Below are 7461 nucleotides of genomic sequence, written 5' to 3'. Positions count from 1 at the left end.
CCTCAGTATAATGGCATTTGCATGTCCCTTTGGATTAGGTTGCGGCTGTCCAGGAAATGTTCCAGCTGGAGCGGCTATAGATGCTTGATGTTAAGCCACTTGCGAAATCTGTGTTTCAAGAATTTTATTGTGGGTGGCTAAGGCGTCTACTTTATTCGCTAGTTGTTTAAGTTGCTCGCTAGTATGTATGTTTTGGTTCAAGAAGTCCTTGTTTGTTTGAGCTTGGGTAGCTATGAAGCTTTCCATCATCAATTCAAGATTTGACTTCCTAGGCATGTTAGGAGCATTATTAGCTGGCTTTTGTTATCTAGGCGGAACAGCTGGTGCTTGGCCAGGTGCATACATGGCATTGTTATTCTTATACGGGAAATTTGGATTGTTTTTCCAACCTGGGTTGTAGGTATTTGAATAGGGATTTCCTTGTGTGTAGTTCACTTGTCAGTTGGGACTCCTACTAATATTTGACATTCTTGTGCAGTGTGTCCAGGGTTTCCACATAACTCACAATTTGGAGTTACAGCAGCCACGGTGGTTGCGGGTGGTATGGTTAAGTTGTCTAATTTTTGGACAAGGGCATCTACCTTTGCATGAACATGGTCAAGGCTAATGATTTCGTGCATTCCACCCTTAGTCTGGGATTTTTCCACTAGAGTTCATTCATCTCCCCATTTGCAATGGTTTTGGGCCATGTTTTCAATGAGTTGATAGGCTTCGGTGTATGGCTTATCCATAAGTGCACCGCTCGCGGCAGGGTCTATTGTAAGTCTTGTGTTATACAGAAGCCCATTATAAAATGTGTGAATGATCACCCAGTCTTCTAGACCATGATGTGGACATATCCTCATCATGTCCTTGTATCTCTCCCACGCTTCGTAAAGAGATTCTACATCTTTTTTCCTTAATCCGTTGATTTGAGCTCTCAGCATAGCAGTTTTGCTCGGCGGAAAGTATCAAGATAAGAAGACGTTCTTCAGTTCTTCCCATGTTGTAACGGAGTTGGAGGGCAAGGATTGCAACCAAACCCAAGATCTGTCTCTTAGTGAGAAAGGAAAGAGGCGCAGTCTTATCGCATCTTGAGATACACCCTTCGCTTTTACAGTATCGGCGTACTTCACAAACTTGGTCAGGTGTTCATTAGGATCTTCTGTTGGATTTCCAGCAAATTGATGTTGTTGGACGGCTGATAAGAGTGAGGGGTTCAACTCGAAATCGTTTCGATTAATAGCGGGGGCAACAATGTTGTTGTGAGGTTCTTGTTGTGACGGGGTAGCGTAGAATTTAAGAGGACGATTCTGGGGTCCTTCTTCAGCCATGTTTGGTTTTTCTTCTGGTTTAGGAGGAAAAGAGATATCGGGAATACCGTACTTTTGTTGATATTCGTGTATTCAGCTTCTCACGTATAGGAAACGCTCTAATTCAGGGATTGGTGGTGCTAAGTTATCGCCTTGTGAGTGAGTACTTGGCATACAACCACGGAAAGAAAAGAGAGAAGATTAATTTTTATTTTTACCTTAGTCTATACCGTGCAACGAAAGAATCGCAATATTTGACTAAAACAACTCCCTAGCAACGACACCAAAAACTTGATGCTTGATCTGGCTATATATAAAATATAGTCTGTCGGGTACTTGACTGCAAGTGCACAGTCCAGTCGCTTTAGTTTTAAAAGATATCGATCCCACAAGGACCTATGGTCAAACTAGTGTTACTAACGTCACTATGTTTAGCTAAGGGAATGATTAGTAGAAGTTTGAGGGAAAAATAGTAAATCTAAGGGAATTTTTAGTTTTAAGAAAGAAAAAATTGAAGGAATCAGTACGCAGCGTATTAATTTTCAAGGATTAGATAAGTCACCGGTGAATAGTTTAAATGCCAAATATCTCTCAGTAGAAAATGTTTATTTAAAAGACTTTATCTCACACTCTCGTGGTTATTAATTCGGCTAAAACTTTAAGTCAGAATGTAAGCTCTCGCTGTCCCATTTGAAGTCAAAATTACTTTTTGAAAATAAATAAGTTCTAATTGCTTTTAAAGTACTCTCGCTGTTTTTAAACTCAATGCCTAATTTTTACTATCCAGCTCGAGCCTCACGCTCTCGCGATTGTCGGTTCTCACCTTAGTTAATTTCCCACTCTCGTGGCAAAATCGTATTAAATAGCTTTTCACGCTTTTGTAATAAAGTTAATGAAATTTAGATTAAAAACTTCAGCCTAAAAGGTTATTTGAGAAAAAGGGTTTTCACCGATTATTATTAAATCCCATTAGATTAAGTTGCTACATACCGATACCGGTAGTTTAGCCGGACTAATTAAATAAAGTAAACGCAAGGCATAAGAATAGGCCAAGATGGGCTTGGTAAACTAAGGTCCTTGGCTTCTAAAGTCTATATTGGAAAGAGTAATGTCTAACCACAACTACTTGTGTGACATCATTGATCCCAACATGACCTCCACCAAGTGAATGGGCTTGCAAGTCAACTTACTAAGGAATAACTCCACACAAGGCAACAAGACTATGCCATTCTCCTATCCTAAGTGCACTCGAGTTCGGGTATAAAACTCATCTCACAAAGACCACCAAGCATACAAGGAATTAATATTCAAGCAATTCAATCATTACATACAATACAGTAATCCTAAATTGCAAAAAAAATGTCATAAGACAATACACAATATAACAAACATGAAAAGTAGGCAAAACCCAATAGTCTTATCTTCCCCAGCAGAGTCACCACTTTTCTGTAGCGGGGTATTCGTTACCCTTATAGATATTGACTAAATCCAAGGTAAACCATACAAGTCGAGTCGCCATCGCACTTCTATTTATCCAAAGGAATGGTTAGAAAGCGAACAAAAACCTAAAAGTTTTATCGAATCATAAACTAGTAAAAATGTCAGAGATCTGGGTAAGGGGGTTGGTTATGTAATGGGAAGGTGTTACGCACCCAAAACAATCTAGGTACTCCTAGGGAGCCCTTTTCACACTTGTTGTAAGGTTGTTGTTTTGTGAAAGTTTATTTGTGCAAACATGATTGGAGAGATGATAAAAGAATATACAAGTTATTTACATTTTGTGTTTGAATGGATGAACCCATTGACTACGTACCATCTTAAAAAAGATTAGGATCAAAACCTTGTAGTTCGGGGTAAAAATCTCAAAATGAGTTGGTGAATTGATTGATCCAAAAGCCTTAAGGTCTTTTGTTATCCAAGGGAAAAAACTCAACCTAAAACCACAAATCCACCATGTGAGGATAGCTTCAACATGCTAGTGAGGGGTTAACCCTATAATAAGCATGGAAGACTCATTGTCCATCACTAAGGATAAAGGTGAGTATTACATCTACCTCAAGGATAACTCAAACCTAATAGCTAAAGGTTATGAAAAATTTGATTAAGAAAGTGGCCATTGAAACCACAAAAGACATTTGAATGGGTTATATTTACTAATTAGAAGTATATACAAAATAGTCAAAGTTGACTTAAAGAGTCAATTCAAAATAAGTGTTATGAAAAGAAAGTTTGAAAATCAAAAGCATAAGGCTTAGGTTTCTAATGTTGAAAACAAGTGTTAGATGTTTGCACAAAACTTTTGGGTTGGGTTAGAGTGGGGAGAATAAGAAGAAGGGCTAAAGTCCTAAGCATACAAGAGGTAAGGGAGAAGAGAACAAAACCACACAAGGAGTTCCTCTCTTGAGATCATATTGATGATCCAAGTAGCTCCCATCCTTTGGAATAAGCAAGAAAAATAATAGTAAGCTCAAGCAATCAACAATCAATTAAGCTCTTGGAAAGTTCCTGAATGTCTCTTAGATCTCTCTCTCTTAGAAGCTCATGGTAATGGTTCCTCAATTAAGCTCAAGTTGGAACTCCTAGCACAAGAAAAACACACATCAAAAGGTTCTATAATACAATCAAAGAATGGACAAGAGGGAGTTTAGAATATGGTCCTTTCAATGTTCATCCTTAAGCTTTAAGAATTCTAAAGGCATGAGGCCTAGTTGCTCTTTGACATTTAAGCACTCTAAAGGCATGAGTCCTAGTTGCTCTTCACACTCCATTTGCTTGGGTAATGTCCTAAAATCTAAGTCCATTTTTTCCAATTCTTCACTTTTGAGTTCACAACAAACAGACAAACACAAGCACAAAAAGATATATTCACAATTATATACCCAAGTGGGTAAAAGGCAAATAGAATTAACATAAACATGTGCTCCAATGAGCAAAGGAAAAAAGCAAATGAATAATATGTACAAGAATGATAAATTGCATAAGAGTAAAGTGCAAAAAGTAAATGTTAATTGTTAGTGGTTAATAGTTAGTGTGCCATAAGGCAAAATTTAGCGCTATGTTAAACAATCGTAATTGGACTGATGTAGAAGTCACAACTATCTGAGGCCGGTTAATAATAATGTAGGCAACAACATAAGTTAGAAGTCTTGATTAGTGAACCAAGTTCTAACAACTTGCCATGCCAAAAAGAAGAAGAGAATTGATCTTGTATTAGTTTAAGTCTTTTGCATGATTTAGGAAACAACCTATCCTTAATGCAAACCCATTCACTTGATCAATTGATCAAGATGAATTAGATTTGGACCAAGGAAGATTAAGTCTCCCTATTCAATGCTAACTTATCAACCTTCAACTCATTAATCAAAAAGAAAAAAAAGAAGAAGAAGAAGAAAAAGGAGAAGCATAATGGAAAATGGTGAAATGAATAAAGTGCATAAGGTGAAATGAAATGTACCAATCCATGTGTATTGACTAAATGACATTGAAAGTCAAAGTCAAACAATGAGAAATCTGAAATGAGATGAAGATTGGAAGTCAAACAAATAGCAAAATGTTTTTGGCTTTTTTAATATTAAAATAAACTTGAGTTAATAATAAAAGAAAGGTCAAACATCAAAATCACCTCAATTCAACTTTGGAAAGTCCAAGTGATTTACCCCAAGTTCAACAAGGTCAAACAAAGTTTGACAAAAAATTTCAACATTTATAAAAGTCAGAAACTATTTTTAATCAATTAAAAATGAATAAAAATAACCTAATTGAACTAAAATCTCAAATAAATCTCAAATCAATTAAAAAATTGATGAGAATATTTTTCATAGATTCATCATCACTCAAATAGGTTAGAAAAATATTTTTGTATTTTTTGAATATCAAAAACTATTTAAAATGAATTTAAAATAACCAGAAAAGAGAAAATTCACAAAAAATATCAAATGACAAAATAAAAAATATTAAAAATCAAAATTAGAAACTAGAAATTATTTGGAGAAGAATGCAATTGGTCCCATATTTTTTGGAATTAAAATGAAGAAGATATGAATTTTTGAAAATAATGGGAATAAAAGAAATAAAATCAGAAAATAAGAAAATCAAAAAAACCAGGAGCGTTAGATCTGAACTCATTAATTGAGTTGGAAGATCATACGCTTCAGAAGCGCGCTCCCACCATAGACCAAAGTCCACGCGTAACACAATGCAATAAAACAAGTCATAACAAGCGAAGGCCAGGATTAGATCTGGGAAACTCAATCCAATGATCCAGATTCAAACTGGAAAGGGGACGGTGGCCAGCGCCACCTTCTTCTCCGGCGAGCTTGTGTTTTCCAGCCAAAATTGCAGACAATGAAAACTTAATCAAAATACACGATCTATACATCGTTGGAAAGCTGGGATGATGTACATCATCCCTGTACCACTCTATTCCACTCTAGATCTCTGTAGTGAGAGAGATCAGAGATGGAAATTCTGTGGTGTTCAAGTGAACTTCATGGATTCCAATAATTGAGCATACAAAACAATTGCCTCTATGAAGAGAACTCCAGCCAACACAAAATCCAAGCAAATAAATAAATAGGTGATGAGTTTCGAAGAAAAAACCAGTTGAAGAACAACCTTGGATTCTGGAGATTTGAGCTTGTTTCCTTGCTTCCTTTGCCAAAACAGAAGATCAATGGAGTAAAGGATGAAGGTCTAGAAGCTTTAGGTCCAAAGATTCAACCAGATGTAGTTGAATTTTAGATCTGAAAAATTTGAAGAAAAGTGAAATTTCTTCTTTGGTGAGAGGTTAGGTTTTTAGTTCAACAGCATTTCAGGTTGAATCATGGATGAAATTTGAATGGAGTGAGGTTCTTATTTATAGAAGGAATGGCAAGGCAAGTGTGATTCAATCCGTGTGCATGGAATTGGAAATTCAATTCATGGGCTTGCATGATCATCCACAAGGCCCAAATTCAATGGCAAATGCAATCTGAAATCATACCAAAGTGAAATGGACGTGTAATTTGAATGGTAATTGCTTGTGCATGGAATTTTGAGGTGTTATGCATAATTGAACCAAAAATTCTCCTCTTCGAAAATACCAATTGCCAAATCCAAACATGATAATGTGAGTAATGGTTAGAGAGGTTTTGATGTAAGGAACAATTGTTATGTTGGACAAAAATCCATTTGAAGTGTGGAAATTTGTGAAATTTGAGTTTAAAATGCAAGGTGCATGACATGTAAAGGCAAAGTTTCTAAATTTGGCCAATGTTCAAGCCCCTCTGTTTCAATGATGCAAACCTCAAATGAAAAAGCCTCCAACATCAAAGTTGTAGACCTTCTCACTCAAATCAAAATGGACTTAAATTTTGCATCATTTGGGTTTTTTATGAAAGAGTTATGGGCACTTGAAGTTGGACTTTTTTGCCTTTCAATGCATTTGGTCCAAAGTGACCTATAATGTTTTGCATTATCACATGTATTTCTTTTGAGATTTTCAAATTTTGTTCAACATAACATTTGAATTAGACATCTTAAGCTTTCTAATGCATTTGATCCCACCTCACAATATTAAAAAATGAATGAGTTGTGTCCTTGGGAAGTTGACCCAAAATTAGGGTTTCAGTCAAAATGACCTATAATGTCTTGGAATGGATGATGACCTTCAAAGATTCAAATCAATTTTTGATGAAAATTAAAGTTGTTCATATTTTCCTTAAGAACATTTTTTATTTTGGAATCATCTCCATTTGACGAACACATAAAAAGTTAGGTCTCAGTGCATTTCAAAATAGTCAGATGAATTGACTGATCAACTTCTCAAGTCCACAACCCATATCTTGATGAATTGATGATTGAGGACACTCAAATAAGTTTAAATATGCATGAAATTATGAATTAAAGAACTTCCCTTGATTGTATTTGACCATGGGCTGAGGTTGCTTCATGAGCAAGGCATTGTGGTGCATAAATGAATTAGGGTTTCCTTGGGAAACAAACCTCAAATCCTTTGAATTGATTTGATTAAACATGATAAATTGAGATACTTGGGAGGCATATTTGATGAATGAGAGCTTTGGGAAAAATTACCATGCTTGCTTTGATCTTCTCTTGGCCATGTCTTTGCACAAAGGATCTCCTAGGAGCTTTTGACTTTGTGATTGCTAAAGCTACACACAAAAAATGT

At 35.9% G+C, this 7461-nt stretch overlaps 1 non-coding gene across 1 annotated transcript; it reads left to right on the top strand.

The window, feature by feature from the left end:
* The first annotated feature begins 819 nt into the window (after nucleotides 1-819).
* Nucleotides 820-926, top strand: LOC127116084 (small nucleolar RNA R71). The gene has a single exon (XR_007801069.1). It is a non-coding gene; the product is annotated as a small nucleolar RNA R71 (small nucleolar RNA).
* Nucleotides 927-7461: the final 6535 nt, after the last annotated feature.

The sequence above is a fragment of the Lathyrus oleraceus genome, chromosome 1 (genome assembly GCF_024323335.1).
Source record: "Lathyrus oleraceus cultivar Zhongwan6 chromosome 1, CAAS_Psat_ZW6_1.0, whole genome shotgun sequence".
NCBI classification, from domain to species: domain Eukaryota; kingdom Viridiplantae; phylum Streptophyta; class Magnoliopsida; order Fabales; family Fabaceae; genus Lathyrus; species Lathyrus oleraceus.
This window is presented reverse-complemented; position numbering and strand designations above follow the sequence as displayed.